The sequence below is a fragment of the Sapajus apella genome, unplaced genomic scaffold, assembly GCF_009761245.1.
Source record: "Sapajus apella isolate SASKATOON/1434 unplaced genomic scaffold, GSC_monkey_1.0 scaffold45, whole genome shotgun sequence".
Classification (NCBI taxonomy): domain Eukaryota; kingdom Metazoa; phylum Chordata; class Mammalia; order Primates; family Cebidae; genus Sapajus; species Sapajus apella.
In genome coordinates this window covers 4,409,026-4,432,085 of record NW_022436985.1, presented here as the reverse complement: position 1 = coordinate 4,432,085, position 23,060 = coordinate 4,409,026, and the positions used below count along the sequence as shown (strand labels likewise).

General features: G+C 36.0%; 1 protein-coding gene across 3 annotated transcripts in view; it reads left to right on the top strand.

Annotated features, from left to right (window-relative positions):
• GRID2 (glutamate ionotropic receptor delta type subunit 2) overlaps positions 1–23,060 on the top strand; it is a 1,512,615-nt gene that overhangs the window by 1,265,990 nt on the left and 223,565 nt on the right. The window lies entirely within an intron of this gene.

The window sequence follows — 23,060 nt, the reverse complement described above, 5'->3', positions numbered from 1 at the left end:
TATATATATATATATATATATATATATATATATATATACACACATATGATTTTTTCAAAAAAGAATGTTAGTAGTTACCATTATTAGTGCTGTAGAGACCAGGTAACCATATGGAGGATATGGACAACTGAACAAGAAATAATATAACTCAACATTGAGACAAGTGCTATTTAAAAATAAAGCATAGAAGTGGACAGGAAGTGCTAAGAAGGCTCCCATAGGGAGGCAGCATTTGAACAAACCTGAATGAAATGAAGGAGTGAGCCAAATAACTGCCTAGTGGTATAGCGTGCCTGGAAGAGGGAAACACTGGCATAAAAGACCCTGAAATGAGATAAGCTTGGCAAAGATAGTGATATTTAGGGAAAGTAAGCCATCCAGTGTGGCTGGAGAAGACTAAGCAAGTTAGGAGATGAATCAGAGAGTTAGCAGGGGCCAGATGATGTAGTGTTATGTAGGAAATGGAAAGAGAGCACATAGAGATAAAAACGTCTTGTCTAAGTTGACAGACTAATACCAATTTTCTCTGACATCAAAGCCTATAATATTGCTGCCCTTGACATAAACAATATATTAGATTGGTGCAAAAGTTATTGCTGTTTTGCCATTGAAAATAATGGCCAAAACTGCAATTGCTTTTGCACCAGCCTAAACCTTACTCATATTAAAATTCCATCAGATTTTTTGGAAGTGATGACACACTGATGGCTTATATTGTGCTCTTGTCTGATGAAATATTTAAATGTGTTTTTTTATGGGACCTCTAGCTAACTTGGTTCTAACCCCTCTTGTATTTCTGTAACTGATTTTTGAGGAGGTTTATACTTCTTATAGTTCATCTTGCTCAATTATTCCTCTCAGATGTGTGTGTTCTGATAAACTTGCCTTCTACATTTTCCTAAAAGAAAGAATAGAGGACTGGTCAAACAGCGGGTACAGCCCACGGAGGGTGAGCTGAAGCAGGGTGGGGCATCGCCTCACCCAGGAAGTTCAAGAGATCAGAGAACTCCCTACCCTAGCCAAGAGAAGCCGTGAGGAAATGTGCCATGAGGAATGGTACACTCCAGCCCAGATACTATGCTTTCCCCATGGTCTTCACAACCTGCAGATCAGGAGATTCCCTCAGGTACCTATACTACCAGGGCCCCATGTTTCAAGCACAAAACTGGGTGGCTCTTTGGGCAGACACTGAGCTAGCTGCAGGAATTTTTTTTCAAATCCCAGTGGCACCTGGAATGCCAGCAAGACAGAACAATTCACTATCCTGGAAAGGGTGCTGAAGCAAGGGAGCCAAGTGGTCTAACTCAGCAGATCCCATGCAAATGGAGCCCGGCAAGTTAAGATCCACTGTCTTGAAATTCACGCTGCCAGCACAGCAGCTTGAAGTCAACCTGAGATTCTCAAGCTTGGTGGAAAGGGGGCATCCACCATTACTGAGGCTTCAGTTGGCCGTTTTCCCCTCACAGTATAAACAAAGACACCTGGACGCTCAAATGAGGCAGAGTCCACTGCAGCTCCTCAAAGCCATTGTACCCAGATTACCTCTCTAGATTCCTCCTCTCTGGGGAGGGCATCTCTGAATGAAAGGCAGAAGCTCCAGTCAGGGCTTATAAATAAAACTCCAATTTTTCTTGGACAGAGCACCTGGGGGAAGGGGTGGCTGTGGGCACAGATTCAGCAGACTTAAACATTCCTGCCTCCTGGCTCTGAAGAGAGCAGCAGATCTCCCAGCACAGCGCTCAACCTCTGCTAAGAGACAGATTGCCTCCTCAAGTGGGTCCCTGACTGCCATGCTTCCTGACTGGGAGACACATTCCAGCAGGGTTCGATAGACATCTCATACAAGAGAGTTCTGGCTGGCATCTGGCAGGTGCCCCTCTGGGATGAAGCTTCCAGAGGAAGGAACAATCAGTCTTCTTTGCTATTTTGCAGTCTCCATTGGTGATACCCAGGCAAACAGGGTTTGGAGTGGACCTCCAGCAAACTTTAGGAGACCTGGAGCAGAGGGGCCTGACTGTTAGAAGAAACACTAACGAACAGAAAAGAATAGCATCAACATGAACAAAAGGATCTCCACACAAAAACCCCATCCAAAGATCACCAACATCAAAGACCAAAGGTAGATACATCCATGAAGATGAGTAAAAACCAGTAAAAAAAGGCTGAAAATTCCAAAAACCAGCCTCTTCTCCTCCAAAAGATCATAACTCCTCAACAGCAAGGGACCAAAAGTGGACAGAGAATGAGTTTGATGAATTGACAGAAGTAGGCTTCAGAAGGTGGGTAATAACAAACTCCTCTGAGATGAAGGAACATGTTCTAACCCAATGCAAGGAAGCTAAGAACCTTGAAAAATGATTAGAGGAATTGCTTACTAGAATAACCAGTTTAGGGAAGAAAATAAATGATCTGATGGAGCTGAAAAACACAGCATGAGAACTTTGTGAAGCATACATAAGTATCAATAGCTGAATAGATCATGCCAAAGAAAGGATATCAGAGATTGAAAATCAACTTAATGAAACAAAGTGTGAATACAAGTTTAGAAAAAAAAAAAAGAAATGAAAAGGAACAAACAAAGCCTCCAAGAAATACGGGATTTTGTGAAAAGACCAAATCAACGTTTGATTGGTGTACCTGAAAGTGATGGAGAGAATGAAATCAAGTTGGAAAACACTCTTCAGGATATTATCCAGGAGAACTTCCCAAACCTAGCAAGACGGGCCAACATTCAAATTCAGGAAATACAGAGAACACAACAAAGATACTCCTCAAGAAGAGCAACCCCAAGACACATAATCATCAGATTCACCAAGATTGAAATGAAGGAAAAAACGTTAACAGCATCCAGAGAGAAAGGTTGGGTTACCCACAAAGGGAAGCCCATCAAACTAACAGCAGATTTCTCTGCAGAAACACTACAAGCAAGAAGAGAGTGGTAGCCAATATTCAACATCCTTAAAGAAAAGAATTTTAAACCCATAATTTCTTATTAAGCCAAACTAAGCTTCATAAGTGAAGGGGAAATAAAATTCTTTACAAACAAGCAAATGCTGAGAAATTTTGTCACCACCAGGCCTGTTCTACAAGAGCTCCTAAGGAAGCATTAAACATGGAAAGGAAAAACTGGTACCAGCCACTGCAAAAACATAACAGATTGTAAAGACCATCAACACTATGAAGAAACTGCATCAACAAATGAGCAAAATAACCAAGTATCATCATAATGACAGGATCAAATTCACACGTAACAATATTAACCTTAAATGTAAGTGGGCTAAATGCCTTAATTAAAAGACACAGACTGACGAATTAAATAAGGAGGCAAGAACAATTGGTATGCTGTTTTCAGAAGACCTATCTGACATGCAAAGACACACATAGCCTCAAAATAAAGGGATGGAGGAAGATTTACCAAGCAAATGGAAAATAAAAAAAGCAGAGGTTGCAATCCTTGTCTCTGATAAAAACAAACTTTAAACTAACAAAGATAAAAAATGACAAAGAAAGGTGTTACATAATGGTAAAGGGATCAATGTAACAAGAAGAGCTAACTATTCTAAATATATATGCACCCGATACAGGAGCATCCAGATTCATAAAGCAAGTTCTTAATGACCTACAAAGAGACTTAGACTCCCACACAATAATAGTGAGAGACTTTAACACACCACTGTCAATATTAGATGGATCGAGACAGAAAATTAGCAAGGATATTCAGGACTTGAACTCAGCTCTGGACCAAACAGACTAATAGACATCTACAGAACTCTCCACCCCAAATAAACAGAATATACATTCTTCTCAGCACCATATTGCACTTATTCTAAAATTAATCACATAATTGGAAGTAAAACACTCCTCAGCAAATACAAAATAATGGAAATCATAACAAATATTGCAATCACATTAAAACTCAGGATTAAGAAACTCACTCAAAACCAAACAACTACATGGAAACTGAACAACCTGCTCCTGAATGACTACTGGGTAAACAACGAAATTAAGGCAGACATAAATAAGTTATTTGAAACCAATGAGAACAAAGACACAATGTACCAGAATCTCTGGGACACAGCTAAAGCAGTGTTAAGAAGGAAATATATAGTATTATATGCCCACAGGAGAAAGCCAGAAAGGTCTAAAATAGATACCCTAACATCACAATTAAAAGAACTAGAGAAGCAAGAGCAAACAAATACAAATTCTAGCAAAAAAGATAACTAAGATCAGAGCAGAACTGAGGAGACAGAGACAAGAAAAACCCTTCAAAAAACCAATGAATCCAGGAAGTGGCTTTTGTAAGATTAACAAAATAGACTGCTAGCTAGACTAACAAAGAAGAAAAGATAGAAGAACCAAATGGACACAATAAAAATGATGAAGGGGATATCACCACCAATCCCACAGAAATACAAGCTACCAGCAGAGAATACTGTAAACACCTCTACACAAATATACTACAAAATCTGAAAGAAATGGTTAAATTTCTGGACTCATACACCCTCCCAAGACTAAACCAGGAAGAAGTCGAATCCCTGAATAGACCAATAACAAGTTCTGAAACTGAAGCAGTCATTAATAGCCTACCAACAAAAGGAAGCCCAGGGCCAGACAAATTCATAGCCCAATTCTGCCAGAGGTACAAAGAGGAGCTGGCACCATTCCTTCTGAAATTATTCCAAATGATAGAGAAAGAGGACACCTCCTTAACTCATTCCATGAGGCCAACATCATCCTGATACCAAAACCTGGCAGAGACACAACGAAAAAAGAAAACTTCAGGCCAATATCCCCAATAAACATCAATGTGAAAATCATCAATAACATACTGACAAACCAAAGTCAGCAGAATATTAAAAAGCTTATCCACTATGATGAAGTTGGCCTCATCCCTGAGATACAAGGGTGGTTCAACATATGCAAATCAATAAACGTAATCTATCACATAAACAGAACCAAAGACAAAAACCACACGATTGTTTCAATAAATGCAAAAAAGGCCTTCAATAAAATTAAAGACCCCTTCTTGCTAAAAACTCTCAATAAACAAGCTGTAAATGGAATATATTTCAAAATAGTAAGAGCTATTTATGACAAACCCAAAGCCAATATCATACTGAATGGGCAAAATCTGGAAGCATTCCCTTTGAAAACTGGCTCAAGACAAGGATGCCCTCTCTCACCACTCCTATTCAACATAGTATTGGAAGTTCTGGCCAGGGCAACCAGACAAGAGAAAGAAATAACCATATTCAAATAGGAAGAGAGGAAGTCAAATTGCCTCTATTTGCAGATGACATGATTGTATGTTTAGAAAACCCCATTGTCTCAGCCCAAAATCTCCTTAAGTTGATAAGCAACTTCAGCAAAGTCTCAGGATACACAAACAATGTGCAAAAACCACAAGCATTCCTGAACACTAGTAACAAACAACTAAATTATGAGTGAATGCCCATTCACAATCGCTACAAACAGAATAAAATATCTAGAAATACAACTTACAAGGGATGTAAAAGACCTCTTCAAGGAGAACTACAAACCACTGCTCGAGGAAATGAGGACACAAACAGATGGAAAAACATTTCATGCTCATGGTTAGGAAGAATCAATATTGTGAAAATGGCCATATTGCCCAAAGTAATTTATAGATTCAATGCAATTCCCATCAAGCTACCATTGATGTTTTTCACAGAATTGGAAAAAACTACTTTAAATTTCATATGGAACCAAAAAAGATCCCGCATAGTCAAAACAATCCTAAGCAAAAAGAGCAAAGATAGAGGCATTATGTTACATGACTTCGACTATACTACAAGGCTACAGTAACAAAAACAGCACGATACTGGTACCAAAACAGAAATATAGACCAATGGAACAGAAAAGAGGTCTCAGAAATAACACCATACATCTACAAGCATCTAATCTTTGACAAAGCTAACAAAAACAAGCAATGGGGAAAGGATTCCCTATTTAATAAATGGTGTTGGGAAAACTGGCTAGCCATATGCAGAAAACTGAAACTGGACCCCTTCCTTATACTTTATACAAAAATTAACTCAAGATGGATTAAAGGCTTAAACCTGGCCGGGCACCATGGCTCAAGCCTGTAATCCCAGCACTTTGGGAGGCTGAGACAGGCAGATCATGAGGTCAAGCGATCGAGACTGTCCTGGCCAACATGGTGAAACCCCATCTCTACTAAAAATACAAAAAAAAAAAAGTTAGCTGGGCATGGTGGCGTGTGCCTATAGTCCCAGCTACTTGGGAGGCTGAGGCAGGAGAATTGCTTGAAGCCGGGAGGCAGAGGTTGCAGTGAGCCGAGATTGGGGCACTGCACCCCCACCCGGGGCCCGGGAAAAAAAGGAGACCCTTTTTCCAAAAAAAAAAAAAAAAAAAAAAAAGACTTCAACATAAGACCTAATACCATAAAAATCCTAGAAGAAAACCTAAGCAATACCATTCAAGACATAGGCATGGGCAAAGACTTCATGACTAAAACACCAAAAGCAATGGCAACAAAAGCCAAATTTGACAAATGGAATCTAATTAAACTAAAATTCCTCTGTACAGCAAAATAAACTCTCATCAGAATGAACAGGTAACCTACAGAATGGATGAAAATTTTTGCAATTTATCCATCTGACAAAGGGCTGATACCCCGAATCTACAAGGAACTTAAACGAATTTACAAGAAGAAAACAAACAACCCCATCAAAAAGTGGGCGAAGGATATGAAAAGACATTTCTCAAAGAAGACATTTATGTGGTCAACAAACATATAAAAAAAAAAGCTCATCATCACTGGTCATTAGAAAAATGCAAATCAAAACCACAATGAGATACCATCTCATGCCAGTTAAAATGGTGATCATTAAAAAATCAGAAAACACAGTGCTGGAGAGGATGTGGGGAAATAGGAGCACTTTTACACTGTTGATGGAAGTATAAATTAGTTCAGCCATTGTGGAAGACAGTGTGATGATTCTTCAAGGATCTAGAGCCAGAAATCATTTGACACAGCAATCCCATTACTGGGTATATACCAAAAAGATTATAAGTCAGTATACTATAAAGACACATGTGCATGTATGTTTATTGCAGCACTATTCACAATGGCAAAGACTTAGAACCACCCCAAATGCCCATCAATGATAGACTGAATAAAGAAAATGTGACATATACACATCATAGAAATACTATGCAGCCACAATAAAGGATGAATTCCTGTCCTTTGCAGGGACATGGATGAAGCTAGAAACCATGATTCTCAGCAAACTAACACAAGAATAGAAAACCAAACACTGCATATTCTCGCTCGTAAGCAGGAGTTGAACAATGAGAACACATGCACATAGGGAGGAGAACATCACACAGCAGGGCCTGTCATGGAGTGGGGGACTAGGTGATGGATAAAATTAGGAGAAATACCTGATGTAGATGACGAGTTAATGGGTACAGCAAACCACAATAGCACGTGTATACCTATGTAACAAACCTGCACATTCTGCACATGGATCCCAGAACTTAAAGTGTAAAAACATCTTTAAAAAAAGAAATACCTGAGACTGAGTGATTTATAAAGGAAAGAGGTTTAATTGGCTCAAGCTTCTGCAGGCTGTACAAACATGGCACCCACATCTGCTCAGCTTTTGGGGAGCTTCAGGGGCCTTTTAGTTGTGGTAGAAAGAGAAGAGAAAGTAGGCACATCACATGGTGAAAGCTGGAGCAAGAGTTAGGGGAGCCGCCATACACTTTTAAGCAACCAGATCTCATGTGAACTCACTCATCACCAAGAGGATGGTGCTAGCTAAGCCATTCATGAGGGATTTGCTCCATGATCCAAACGCCTCCCACCAGGCCCCATCTGCAACACTGGGGATAATATTTTAACGTGTTTGGTGGGAACACAGATTCAAACCCTATCACCTAGCTAATGCTTTTATTTTTATTTCTGTAGAGACAGGATTTTGCTGTGCTACCCAGGTTGGTCTCAAATTCCTGGCTTCAAGCATTCCTCCCAACTTGGCCTCCCAAAGTACTGGGATTACAGGCATGAGCCATAAAATATATGTGTAGGCTTTCCAGCCTACACATACATTTTATACAGACATCATGGATCATTCTATGCAATAAAAGTGTTTTCTTTAGATACTTTACCCACTTTTCTTTTGAATTTCAATGCCTTCATGTTTGTATTTTAGAAATAATGTTTTTATTTAATAAATGTTTATTTCTCTTGAGTGAGCTTCTTTTATATGGTTATGACCTACATTTATATTTAGGTTTTCCCTGAGCATTTAAATATATGCTTTTCAGTGTTTATTTTTTAAATAATACGATGTTTGATATTTATTTCAAAATAAACTGGAACAAGCAGTATGGGGAGTCAGTTAATGGAATGGATGAAATAATATTGGTTATAGGTTGCTAATTGTTGAAGACGACTGTACTGAACTCATGCTAGCTCATTATACTGCTTTCTCCATTTACATATGTTTGAAATTTTCCTCAATGAAAAATTAAAAACAGAAGAGATTGTATATTATTGTCAGCTTTTTAGAGAGTACTAACAGAGCCCTAATAATGTACACATTTAAACTACCAATTTTTCTTAAATGGTGTTTATCATAATTTTAAAAGATTTTAATTCTTAGAGTAATTTTACATTTACAACAAAATTGAAAGGAAGGTATAGAGATTTTCCATATACCATGTGCCTCTACACAGGTATAGCCTCCCCCGTTATTAACATCCCCCATCAAAATGGTATATTTGTTACAATTGATGAACCTACAATCGAAAATCATTATCACCCAAAGTCCATAGTTTACGTTAAGGTTCACTCTTGGTCTTGTACATTCTGACTTTGGACAAATATGTGACGTGTATCCACCATTATAATACCATACAGAATTGTTTCACTGCCCGAAAAATCCTCTGCACTTCACCTACTTACTCCCTTATCCCCTAAACCCTGGCAGCCACTGATCTTTTTACTGCCTCCATACTTTTATCTTTCCCAGAATATCATGTAATTAGAATCACATAAGTTAGCCTCTTGGTATTGACTTTTTTCACTTAGTAATATGCATCTAAGTTTCCTCTATATCTTTTAATAACTTGATAGCTCATGTTTTAAGCTTGAAAAATATCCCATTATCTGGATGTACAATAGTTTATTTATCTATTAGCCTACTGAAGGACATCTTGGTTGCTTCCAAGTTTTGGAAATTATGAATAAAGCTGGTATAAGCATTCATGTGCAAGCTTTTGTAAATACATGAGTTTTCAACTCCTTTGGGTAATCACCAAGGAGTGCAATTGCTGAATCATGTGGTAATATGTTTAGTAAGACACCACCAAACTGCCTTCCAACATAATTGTACTATTTTGCATTTCCACCAGCCACGCACGAGTGTCTAGTGCTTTAAATTCTCACCAACATTTGGTTTTGTCAGAGTTTTTTATTTTGGCCATTCTAATAGTGTATAGTGATAGCTCATTGTTGTTTTAATTTGCATTTTCCTGATGATATACAATGTGGAGCATCATATAATAATAATAAAATGTCATATGCTTATTTACCATCTATATATATTTTTTGGTGAGATATCTGGTAAGGTCTTTGGGCCGTTTTTTTAATTGGGTAATTAATTTTGTTATTGTTGAGTTTTAAATTCTTTCTATATTTTGGATAACAAACTTTTATCAGATATGTATTTTGTAAGTATTTTTTCCAAGGTTGTGGCTTCCATTTTTATTCTTTTAAAAGTGTCCTTCATAGAACAGAAGCTTTTAATTTTAATGAAGTTCAGTTTGTCAATTTTTTGAATTATGCCTTTGGTAGCATATCTAAAAAGTCATGGTAAAAGCCAAGGTCATCTAGATTATTCTCCTATGTCATCTTCTAGAGTTTTATAGTGTGTATTTTGCATTTAGGTCTGTGACCAATTATGGGTTAAATTTGTGAAGGGAGCAAGGTTTTTGTCTAGATTTATTTTTTTCTCTGTGGATGTCCAGCTGTTCTAGCACCATTTGTTGAAAAGACTATCTTTTCTCTATTGTATTTGTGCTCCTTTGTCAAAGATCAGATTACTATATTTATGTGGGTCTATATCTGGTCTCTCTATTCTATTCTATTGATCTCTTTGTCCATTCTTTTGCGAGTACCACACTTCCTAGATTGCTGTAGCTTTATGGTAAGTCTTAAAGTCAAGTCGTATCACAGTGTAGCTTTATAATGAGCGTTCAAGTCAGGTAGTGTCAGTTTTCCAACTTTGTTCCTCTCCTTCAGTATTGTGCAGGATAGTTTTATAGCAGTGAAAAATGCAAATGATGTAAATGTCCAACCATTTGTTCATGACTAATAAAATCAAATTTGGTGTTTATGATAAAATACACTGAAACATTACAAACAGTCTTAGGTAAGTACATGCAAGTTTCTAAATCTATATTAGAAAACCACCATTTATAACCCTATCTGTATAAACAATCTGTTGAATTTTTGTAAAACATCACTGTCTCCATTTATAATACCCTTTATATTTTCCTAGATGTGTCTACATTACAGACCCACCTGTTTCTTAGCTCTCTAAATGGTATATATCTTGTTGACATGCACTGCTGATCGTCTCACTTAAACATGTTTCTTTCTGTTGGACGTATTATACCAATTCATTTTCCCATTTTGGTTATGAGTTGTGACTAATGTTTTTTATGAAAGTAAACATTCAGTCACAAAGACAAAGTAAACAAGCTTATCTTTTCTGAATATATCGTATAGATTTGTACCAAAAATAAAATTGGTCCAAAAGTCCCACTGTTAAAAGTACATATCTTGTAAATTTATTTCTTAAGATTGTATTAGATTGTAGTGTTACTGCATAACAGAGATGAGGTAGCTCCAAGAAAAACCCTATAATTTATTATAAATTAAATGAAGTATAAAAATAGTATGTTTAAAAAAAAATCTCATTCCCACAAAGCAAAGTCATATCTAAAAGGAAAAGTGTCCATGAAGTTCTCTGTAGGCTTGCTTTATTTTATCTTTTCAGTGTCTTGGTGGTACATAGATTAGCTTAAACATTTGAAGGAAAATGTGCTATGAAGAAAAGCTTTTGTTGGATTCTATATATTTTTATTTATCAGATTTAGTTTGATCAGTTTTTATTTATCAGATTTATCTCATTTAGTTTGATCAAATTAACTACTTATTGTAGTGTTTTTATGCTATCAAAAAGCATGGCTAAATGTTACTGCATTTTAATTGTATAACACTGATTTCAAAACTGTAAATTAAATAATGAAAAAGAACTTAAAGAAAAGAAAAAGATGTTGATATCAATTGAGGAAAATATTCTGAGGCCTGCTACCACCAAGAAAATAAATTATATACAAAATTTTACAATGGGAAATTAATATGTAAAAACCTGGCCTACTCAATACTATCCTTTCAGAAATTAATAGAAAAGATAGAAGATGTTCTTAAGTCAGATAAATGCCAAAGAAAGGGTTTTTTTAAAAAAAAATCTATAAATTTGAAACTGTTTCATAGAAATTTGTCGAAGTCTGAACTTTCCTGACTTGACTTTGCATGATTGTCATTCTTTAAGGGAAAAAGGCAGTTCTCTGGTGCAACCTGCCTAGCAGATGTCCTTTTATTTATTTGTTTGTTTCATTTTCCTTATCTATTTCTCAGATATTCTTGACTTGAAAGATTTATTCCATAGATTTAGTGGTCTTCTTTAGACAAGAAAGAACTTAGGTAAGACATGAGTTAAGGCTGCACTGAGTACACTTTCCAGCAGCCAAAAGTCATATGACATTTGGCAAGGTAATTGACAGTTGCATTGACTTTATTTTCTTAACATGTCAACAGCACACAAAAGCTCAAAATCTGTTTTTTTAATAAGTGGATGGTACCCACAGGGTAAGGAATAATGAGTATACATTTTTGGGGCATCTTCTCTTTATTTAAGCTGCTATTCTGTACTGTATGTATTGGAAGTAGACATCATAGTTGCCTAGTTTGAAAAGATTGGTCTTATAAATCAGTATCTCTCTGCATAACAGAGATGAGGTAGCTTTTGCCAAAAATAAAAGCACAGAGAGAAAGATAAAGAAGGGTCTCTGAAACTCATACAGCAGAATTTCAGGAAAATACAGCACTATATTACAAGCATATGTCACTGTTTACTCAATTTATATCTGAAACAATTTTTAATTGCTCACTTGATAATAGATTTTAGCATCCCACAAAAATATTTAAGTCAAATAAATATTCTACATTTTTATTAGAATGAGAAAACACTTATTAAATGCATTTTACACAGAGAAATATTATATGGCACTTGCAATAAAGACAAGAGGAAATATTAAAGAATATAAAACATATCAGTTGCAATTGAACTGTCAAATTAGCTTAATTATAGAATGTCATATAAATATTTCCTTACTAAAAGATTTTATTTCATAAGTGATCTCTTAAAAGTACAACAACAGCAATAAAGATTTTAAATACCTTTAAGAAGTGAGTCGATCATTTAAAAAATCTTCCACAGGTAATAAAATATTATAAAACTTAATACACCACACCCACAAGATTACCAGAAAACCTGAGAACGAACATCTGAATAAGATTGGTAAATTTCATTCATATCAGTATCTTGATTGTATAATATTGCCCTATGGTTTTGCAAAATGTCACCATTGGGGAAACTAGGCAAAGTGTACAAAGTGTCTTTCTTACTATTGCAAATGAATCCACAATTATCTGTAAATATTTCAATCAAAAAGGAAAATCTCTGCATTTTTATGGACAGAAGTTTAAATTTTCAGGCAGGAGAATGTAATTAATCTTATTTCTGATGCACAAAATACCTATTATATTAAAAAATAAAAGAAAATGCATTCTAGATGCAAATGTAATTTAAGAATGAACCAGTCTCTAATAAAATTAATAGAGAAATGCATTGAGTAAGCAAATTATTCCATAAAAATTATAGCTCACATACAGAAAAGAATAAAAACCTTTTTAAGCAAATAATTATTTCTTCTTTAAATCCTAGCTTACATCTAACCTCTTTCTTCATTGGTATCACTCTCCAAGTTTAAATCTAAGCTTTCTTTACAGTTAGAGTCTAAAAATTCTTAGGAATCAGTTTATCTATGAATAGTTATATATAGCATCAAGTAAAAGACATAGTTTCATGCAATCATGCACATGCCCTTTTTAGAACTAATAGTATAATTTAGAGGCACTATATTAGAGTATGAAACTTTGGTGCCTTAACCCAGTAAAGGTTTATTTGAAACTTATCTGAAAGTTCAATGCAGGGATGGGAGATTTTTTTCCACACAGTCATTCAGGGAACCAGGGGTTTTTCTGCAGGTTATTTATCATTTTTCTAAGACATTAATGTCCTCTACTATATTTCTACACCTGGCTGGCACAACAGAAGAACCCAAACATCCATTGTTTAGAGAATGGAAAAGCAAATTGTGGAGCTATCAGGATACAGAATACTACTCAACAATGAAAAGGAACAAGTTATTTATGCATGTAACATGGAGTATTGTGGATAACCCTCAAAAGCATTAAACTAAGTGCAAGAAGTCCAGACTCAAAAGGTTACAAACTCTATAATTTTATTTATACAGGGCATTCTAGAGAAAATAAAACCAAAGGAACATATGAGTAGTTGCCAGAGACTGGGAATTGAAGAAGGAATTGACTGCAAGGAGATGGGATTTTGGGAGGTTTGGGAAATGTTGTATATCTTTATTATGGTCATGATTATATGATGGTATATGCTTTTCAAAACTCATCAAATTGAGGCTGGGAGCAGTGGCTCATGCCTGCCTGTAATCCCAGCACTTTGCAAGGCCAAGGCAGGTGGATCACTTGAGGCCAGGAGTTTGGGACCAGCATGGACAAAATGGCAAAACTCCATCTCTACTAAAAATACATAAATTAGCCAGGCTTAGTGGTACGCATCTGTAATCCCAGCTACTTGGGAGGCTGAATTATGGGAATGGCTTGAACCCAGAAGTGGGGATTGCTGTGAGCCGAGATCACCCCACTGCCCTCCAGCCTGAGCAACAGAGTGAGACTGTCTCAAAAACAAGTACTCCTCAAGTTCTGTGACTACAAATAATGAATTTTATTATATATACATTATACATTAACACACCTGACTCCTTAAAAGTTTAATACATGCTTTATACTTTTTATCTCACCTTTCAAGTTTAGATCATGAGAAACATATTTTTCAAATGTTTGCAGAAGTATCTTCCTTCTGTGACACTGTAAGGGGTAGTCAGCAGAGCAGCAGCAGCCCTGGGAACTATTTAGAAACACTCCCTTGCCCCTTCTCCACCTTCTGCACACCTTTTGAATCAGGATATCTAGCTGTAGGGCCTAGGAACCTGGGTGCTAACAAGCTCTTTAGGTCATGTCAAAGTTTTGAAAGCAATGATGATTTACAAGAGCAAAAGATCAAACACTGCACGTTCTCACTTATAGGTGGGTGTTGAACAATGAGAACACATGGACACAGAGAGGGGAGCACTATACACTTGGGTCTGTTGGGGGGAAATAGCGGAGGGTCAGTGGAGGGTAGGGAGTTGGGGAGAGATAGCATGGGGAGAAATGCCAGATATAGGTGATGGGGAGGAAGGCAGCAAATCAAACTGCCACGTGTATACCTATGCAACAATCTTGCATGTTCTTCACATGTACCCCAAAACCTAAAATGCAATAAAATAAATTAGAAAAAAAAAGAAAATACAAAGTATGATTATTTTTCCAGTGATAAACACATACTTCACTTATGGTAAATTTAAGTCTGTTATGCTTATTTCCCCCACATTCCTATGTACAATAATCTTTTCATTATCACACTTTAACATTCTACTGTCATATTAACTGCCTCTTAAACAACTTAAGTTGTAATTTGAGCTTGTGCTATGTTACCAATCCATTAGCAAGGAAATCTCCAACTTCTCAGCCAAAGGATTGAAAAAGGTGTCTTCTAACCTCAGATGAATTTTACAAATACTAACATTTTTAAATAAAATGTTAGCTGGTCTTAGATTTGTGAACATGAATGCATATCTCTTAAAATTTCCTTATCTAGGCTAAGATGAAATAATTACCAACTATGAAGAAAAGGCTAAAGTAAGACAGATAACGTAAGATATACATGTTTTATGTTGGGAAATAAAAGGCACAAGTTTAATAGACACATTTACACTTGTGTAGTGCCAGACTTGCTCAGAACGTTAATGTAAGCTTTGCCCATGGCTTGCTGAGCTGTCCGTTCTCCTATTGAGACTTGGAGAATGGAACAGCAGCCATGTGGCCAGGGTCACTGCCATGCTCCCAGCCTCGTTGGTAGATTTCAGACGCAGCCTAAACGAATTCCATGAACAGTGAAAATGCATTTGGAATTTAAATGTTTTATAGGCTGTCTATCACTTACCTTCTGGAAGTTAGCTTTTACCCTGTTTCATTAAACCACCTTATGGTATTCACAACAGACTGACATTCACAGAAATGAAGTCATTCACTTATGAAATCCTTTATTTATTCAGGTAGCTTGGAGAATTACAAAGAGTATGAGCCTAAAAGTCAGTCAGACAGAAATAGATATAATCTCAGCTGTGCCCTATCTGTGTGCATTGGGACAACATACCTAACCTCCTCCAAGTTCCATTTCCTCATCTATAAGGTAGGAATTATAATAGTCTTGCAAGCATGCTCATTGTGAAAAATGAGACAATGGGGTAGATAATTATTTTTATTATTTAATGAACATATATTAAGAATCTCATCTGCTTCAGGCACTGTATTCCCTAGGAAAAGGAAGGCACACAATTAAAATAAGACATGATTTTCCCCTTGAGAAGTGTCATGGTTCTCAAAGTGGTTGGTAATGCCCTTCTAGGAATTCCTAAAACTGTGTGGGGATATTACTGGATGTTACGAAGACTAAAGGTGCTACTGATACTTCATGCTCATGGATTCTAAAGATTCTGAAATGCATGGGACAGCCTGAGCAACAGTAAAAAAAAAATCCTACCCAAAATGCCAATAGTACCCCCTTTGAGAAACAGTGTAGCAAAGGAAGCTGACAAATGAATTGAATACTATAGTGGATAGAAAACAAAACAAATGCCACAATAGTTAGATGCAATAAGAACACCATTAGCGACATAACCATCATTATAATAATGCAATAGTCCTTTACAAGGCAATTTGTATCATTTCATTTAATCCTTTCCAACAAACCATCAGGGAGTATACTATTTATCTGTGCTTCATAATTTTAATGTGTATAAAAATCACATGGGGATCTTATTAAAATGAACCATCTGATTCAATAACTGTACTTTAAATAACTCCTCAGCAGGCCACACTGGGTTGCATGTTATGTATAATTGTAGGGAACATGGTTAGTATTGTGGCCAAACCCCCTGAGATACCTGTTACCATTTTTGTGCTTCCTGCCTCTACCTCAACCCTGCCCAAAATTTACTTCCAACATCTGTACCTGTGACTCCCCTGGGCAGACACTGTGGCTACTGGAACTGCTTTGCCAAATCTGATATAAAGTTGTAAGTGGCTGGAAGTTTAGATCTCTCTAGGGAGAACTTGAGTTAATGACTAACTAGTATGAGAGTATTGAAACCTCAATTCCTTTGCCAAGTCAGGATAAACTCTGAGGCATTACTTATCCAGAGTTCCCTGCAGAATTTAGCTCAAACTACTGTCTTCCAGACTGTGCCTAAAATCATACGTTTACTTGCCTTTCCACTTCCCTGCCCTGCTTTCATTACTCCCACCACAATTTCCTGTGGGAACACTTCCTCAATAAGTCACTTGTACATGAAATGCTATCTTATCTTCTGCTTCTGGAGATGCCTACCCTAATATATCCTCAATTTCTCTTTTCCTCAACTCACACATCGTTTTGGTTCACCTTCTAAATTACATCCCAAATCCACCCATTTATTACCAAATTCAGTGCTACACTCAGGTTAGAGCTTCCATAATTTTACCTGGACTCATGCAATTGCCTTTTAACAACCCCAATCTATTTTCTGCATTTTCCTGAGGGATCATTTGAAAAGTAAATGATATTATGTCACTCTTATGCCTCAAATCTTACCACTACTTCCTTTTGCTCTTAGAAAAAACTCCAGACACCTTACTAAATCTACAATTATTTACATTCTCAGGTCCCTACCTCCATCTTTACTGACATCTGCTAACATATCCTAGCTTTGCCCATTTTTCTTCAGCCTCACCGGTCTCTTTTTCTTTCATGTGTATTTCACCTCAAAGACTTTGCACTGCATGATTCTGACTGCACTGTTCTCTCAGATTTTCTCATCATTCATCTCAGTTCAAATGTTATGTTAAAAAAAGAAACCCCCCTGACTACCCAATCTAACATATAATCCCATATCCTCCAGCACTTTACATCATAAATTACTACAGTTATTCTTTTCATAATATTTGTTATGTGACATTAACTTGTTTGCTTATTTGTTTGTTACTGATTACTTATTGACATGCTCTCAATGTTATTAGAATATGTTAATAAATTTTTGAGACCATTTTGTTTGAAATGTATTATCAAGGTCTATAGTACCTTGACCATAACAGAAGCTTCATTAATATTTATTAAATAAATGAAATAAAAGTGATTTTTCATTTAAGAAATGACAAAAATAAGGTTTCAAATATTACCTGTCCATACTCACACAAGGTCACTCTGTAGCCAGTGGTGGAGCTGGGACTCAGCTGAGCTCTTGGTCATGTGTTATACTTTTCTCCTATGTTTCTGAAGTTTGTTCTGCTGAAGAACTCTGATCAAATTCAGCCTCATTCAGCCTCACTGTGGACTCCCAGAATTTCCCTTAGTATTTACACCATAATTCTCGAATGAAACTTCTTAGGTTGTTGATACTGGGGGAGGAGAAAAATAGCAAAGCTAAGTAAAAAAAATGGAGGAAGACAGAAAAAAGTGGTGGGGCAAAGAAGTTGGTTAAGGGGCTGTCAGGGAAAATAACTACTCTAAAGGATAGTAATCATTTATTTTAAAAAGCTTTATTAAGTGATGCAAATGATTATGCTATGGGCAATGAGATAAACACCCAGCAAGTCTAAAGCAAAATAGAGAAAATTAGCTATAAATAATTCTAATGCAAATGAAAAGTAAGATACATCAATAATCCTATACAAATAAACTCTTATGGGAAGCTAAAGAAGGAAGAGATCAAAGAGATCACAGAGTAGACTGTTAAAAAGTATTAGTTGAATAAATGTTTGAGATTATGGATATGCTAGTGACCCTGGTCTAATCACTATACATTATATATATATATATACTGAAATAAATATATATATAAATCTATATATATCTCAGAACATTACTATGTACTCCATGAAGTCCATGTATATGTACAATTGTTACTTGTCAATTTAAAACAAATTAAAAATAAAGTATACGTTGAAAAGATTAATTATAATAAAAAGAAAATTAAAGACTAGGGTTACTATGTTACATGAAATTTATAGTTATAGACATCGTATGTATTTAGTTTGATAGTCTAGGAGTTACTAATTTTGGCAGTTGTAGATGGTTGGGCATCAGGTAAATTGGCTCTGAATTCCTCTCATTGCCTCTTTACATGGATTTATAAAATGGTAAATGGGAGGCATAAAGTCCCTAATGAAAACTAGTTTCATTTCCTTCTGCCTTTCTTTCATTGATCCTTTTATTCATCCCTGTTCATTCATTTAACAGCTATTTATCAAATATAAGAGAGATTAAGAGAGTGAGAGAGAGAGCAAGAGCGTGAGAGAGAGTATGATTTTGTCTAGGAGGTCAAGATAAGCTCCTTTGAAGCAATTTAAGCTGGGCTCTGAAAGAAGACTAGGAATTAATTACTGCTACTATTTAGTATATCTCTAGTATGCTAAATAGAAATCAAATAGAGAAGGAATGTTTTGGGCAGAGACAAGGGTGAAGGTCCTAAAAAGGTGGGGCTCATGAAACATAGCTTCTTTCTCTGTTTCACCTTGAAATCTCATCTCTAACAATAAATACAGCTAATTTTCTTGAGATCATTTTCCCCCTGAAGTTTGTGAAAGAAATGCATATAATGTATATAGCATATATAATTGTGCATATTATTACATAAATTATATGTTTGTATTATAGCTAACATTTCTGTAGACAGTTGTGGATGTTTGCCATTGAAAGCTAACTTTCATTTCAGCAGTAGTTTCACATTAAACTGAACTTTGGCATATATTTCAGAAATAGTACAGAAACGGTTGGGCCCTTTTTAGCTCCCACGTAAAATTTTAAAGCCTTTAATTGAAAAATTTATGATAGTTTCAGGTTAGTCATTCAGACTAACAAAGTTTAGCAATATCACATCATCTGTAATAAAATGTTGCTTATCATAAACCTCTTAGGGAAGAAAAGTTTAAGTCAAGAAAATGTATTTATAAAAGTAGTGTTTATTTTACGGGAAAAGTAATGTATAGTAATGCATAGCTCAACATGAAAAGTCATAAAATGAAAAGTAAGAGGAATGACTCAGTGTGTTACAAAAAGGGAAGATAATATGGAGGCAGAAGCAAAGTCACAGAAAAAAAGCCTAAGAGTTTTACTTTCCAGCTCTGTTAACCTTCTAGACCCCTGGAAAAAGGACAAAAGGATAGTGAATGGATCAGGCTTAATAGCAGAAAAGACTTCATGATATCTTGATATAGAAAGATTTTTTAAAGTTAATTTTAAATGAATTAAACATCAGAAGCAAATGAAAAACCGATGGTTGCTGGTTGGCCTTCCTCCAAGGTAAAAGGTTAAGTGATTGCTTGAAAGATCATCTGACTTGGCCTATTAAATGGGAGGTTTTCATTTTATTCAGAATTTATTCTTGTGTCAAATTTTAGAGAATGGTATAAAGACATTGGCAAAACTCTTGAACTATCTGATACATCTATTTCATATAAAATGCAAAAAAGGTTGTAATTCACACTTTCAAAGAACTACAGTCATTTAGAAGGCAGTATGAGAAGCATTTCATCTAGCCTGTCAAGGTGACCTAAGATAAATAGTTGGTTTAGATGTGTGAGCATTTAAAATGCTCTAGTATTTTTCATGATATGCCTTTGAGTTCCACTGTGAGCATTTCAGGTAAAAATTCATTTTTCAATCACTTTCTTCTCTTTTAGACACATATATAATTTAATATAATTTTAGAGACCTCATTATATTATAATTTTGTCCTCTCTTCTCCACTTTTTAAATGTTACAACATTCCTATTTCAATACAATGTATTAAAGTAATAATGAGCTTGTCAGCCTTCTGATTGACATATATAGAATGTCTCATTTTAGCTAGGTCCAAAAAATGAAACAATTCTAATAAAGTATGTATGGTAAATATGATAGACTTATTTCAGCAAAGGAAACATGAAAATAGAATTCATTTACTGACTACCTGTGTTTCCATGGCTGCAGCATTTACTCCCATTCATATTATCCCTTTCCAGATCAAAGTATGGAGAGAGGGCTTTCTATTGGGTCCTGAGATACAGCAACCTGCAGCACATGCTTTTATTATATTGCAGCCTTTCACTTATTTTCTCAGGTCTGTATTATTGTACATATTTTAAAAAAGTGTGAGTCCTAAGGCAAAATTTAACTGCAAAGTACGTAAGTAGTATATTATTCCCCTCTAGAATGTAAGCTCCACCAGGGCCCAGACCTTTATAAGTTTTGTTCCCTGAGATATATCATGTACATAGATCAGTGCTTAGCACCTCATGGGATACACTGGAGAGAGAGAGAGAGAGAGAGAGAGAGAGAGAGAGAGAGAGGGAGAAATATATATAAATTACAGATCAGGCAGATCTGCTATCCTAAGACAGGAATGAGTTCAGTTAACTTTGTGTTTTTATTGTTCATTGCTACCTGTCAGACTTTGCACATATCTCATTACTATCTTTCATCACTAGACCCCTAATGTACAACTCTTTTAAAGTACCTTGAGTAAGGTTAGAATTTGGAGGCACCTTTTCTTATTTCCCTACTATTTGAAACGAGACAGAAAACTAGCACTAATGGAGTGTCCCTTATGTGTCTGGCACAGTGCTATACATGTTAATGTGTCATCTTATTAAACAAAGAAGACTGAAATTTGTCTAATGCAACATGACTATATCCTGCCTTTATCTTCATCAGGGTGCTTTCAATAATTTGGACAGCTGCAAATGACATTGCTACAGGGTAGCTGTGAATCAATTTATGAATCCAGACTAACTGGAAACATGAGAGAGACATCTATGGGATTTTTTTCTGCCAGATCCTGCTTAGTAAAGCATGGACTATCTATTAATATTGCAGCTGCTGGACTTTTTAATTCTTATGAAGTATATCCAGATCCCCCTTTACATAATTTTTAAGGGGTATGGTGCTAACATTCTACTGTATCTCTAGTATGCTAATTGGGAATTATAGATGTCCTTCTTAATAAAATCATGTTCTTTTGAGAGCTTTGCAACCTTCATGTAACCCTGGAACACTGAAAGTCGAGTTCTACATGTAGATGAAACTTTGTGGAAATAATTTATGAGTTGAAACCAATTACAAATGGATTTGAATTCCAACTCCACAACTTAATAGCTAAACTTAGATTACTAACCCTTAGTTTATTTGTAAAACAGGAAACTATTTCAGTACTGTTGTAAGAATTAAATAAATCATGAGCAATAAAAATACTGAAGGATAGATACTCAATTAAGGATGCTATAATCATTGGTGGAGGGCAGAGATAGGAAATAGTAATATTTCACCCTTACATTTATATTTTCCACTTCAGCATGTTACAGAATAAAGGTTTGGGACTGTGACTTAAATTCATAGTCCCTATTCAACGCCTGTCTCTCCTCCAAGGCTCAAATCAAGTTGCACTTCCTCCAGCTATGCCCATCTCACATTGATCTCTTCCAGTATCATTTATTTTTCCTGCAGTGGAAACTGCATGCAAACACATGCCAGAGAAAGCATGTGTTAAATATTAATTTTTTGCTTCATTCATTATATGACTCTGGGCAAGTCAGTTCACATTTCCAAGATTCAATTTCCTTCTTATTAAAATAGCTGTGGAATTGTATTGAATATTGTATTAGTCTGTTTTCAGGGTGCTGTTAAAGACATACCAAAGACTCGGCAAACTACAAAAGAAAGAGGTTTAATTGAACTTAGTTCCATGTGGCTTGGGACGCCTCACAATCATGGCAGAAGGCAAGGAGAAGCAACTCACGCTTTACATGGATGGCAACAGGCAAAGAGAGAAAGCTCCTGCAAGGGAACTCCTTTTTTTTAAAACCATCAGATCTACTGAGACTTATTCCCTGTCACAAGAACAATACAGGAAAGACTTTCCCCTATGATTCAATTACCTCCCACCAGGTCCCTCCCACAACACATGGAAATAAGATAAAATTTTGGTGGGGACATAGCCAAACCATATCAAATATTAAATATGATAACAAAAGATACTACAAACTTTAAAATGCTTTATATCTCAGTTATCTATGGCTGTGTAATAAATCACAAAATGTTGGTGAGCTAACACAATAAGGATTATTTCCCGATTCTATAATGTCTGGGATCAGCTGGGTAGCTCTTCTGCTCAACATGGTGTCCAAGGATGGCTTCTTCACTCACTTGTCTGGTGCTTAACTGACATGGTTAAAATAATTGAATCTAGCTGGGCATCTCAATTACCATATGTTTTCTCTGGCAGCATAGCCAGACCATTTTACACAGTGGTTCAGGGATCTTAGGAGAGCCTATTCCAAGAGAAACTCAAGTCTTAGCTTATATTATGCTTGTTAATGTTTTATTGACCAAAGCAAATCACAGGACTTACCCCACATTCAATGTGTGAAGTGACAACACAGTGACATGAATCCCAGGAGGTGTAGTTCATTTGGGGCCACCAGTGTCACAGCCTACACACTAATG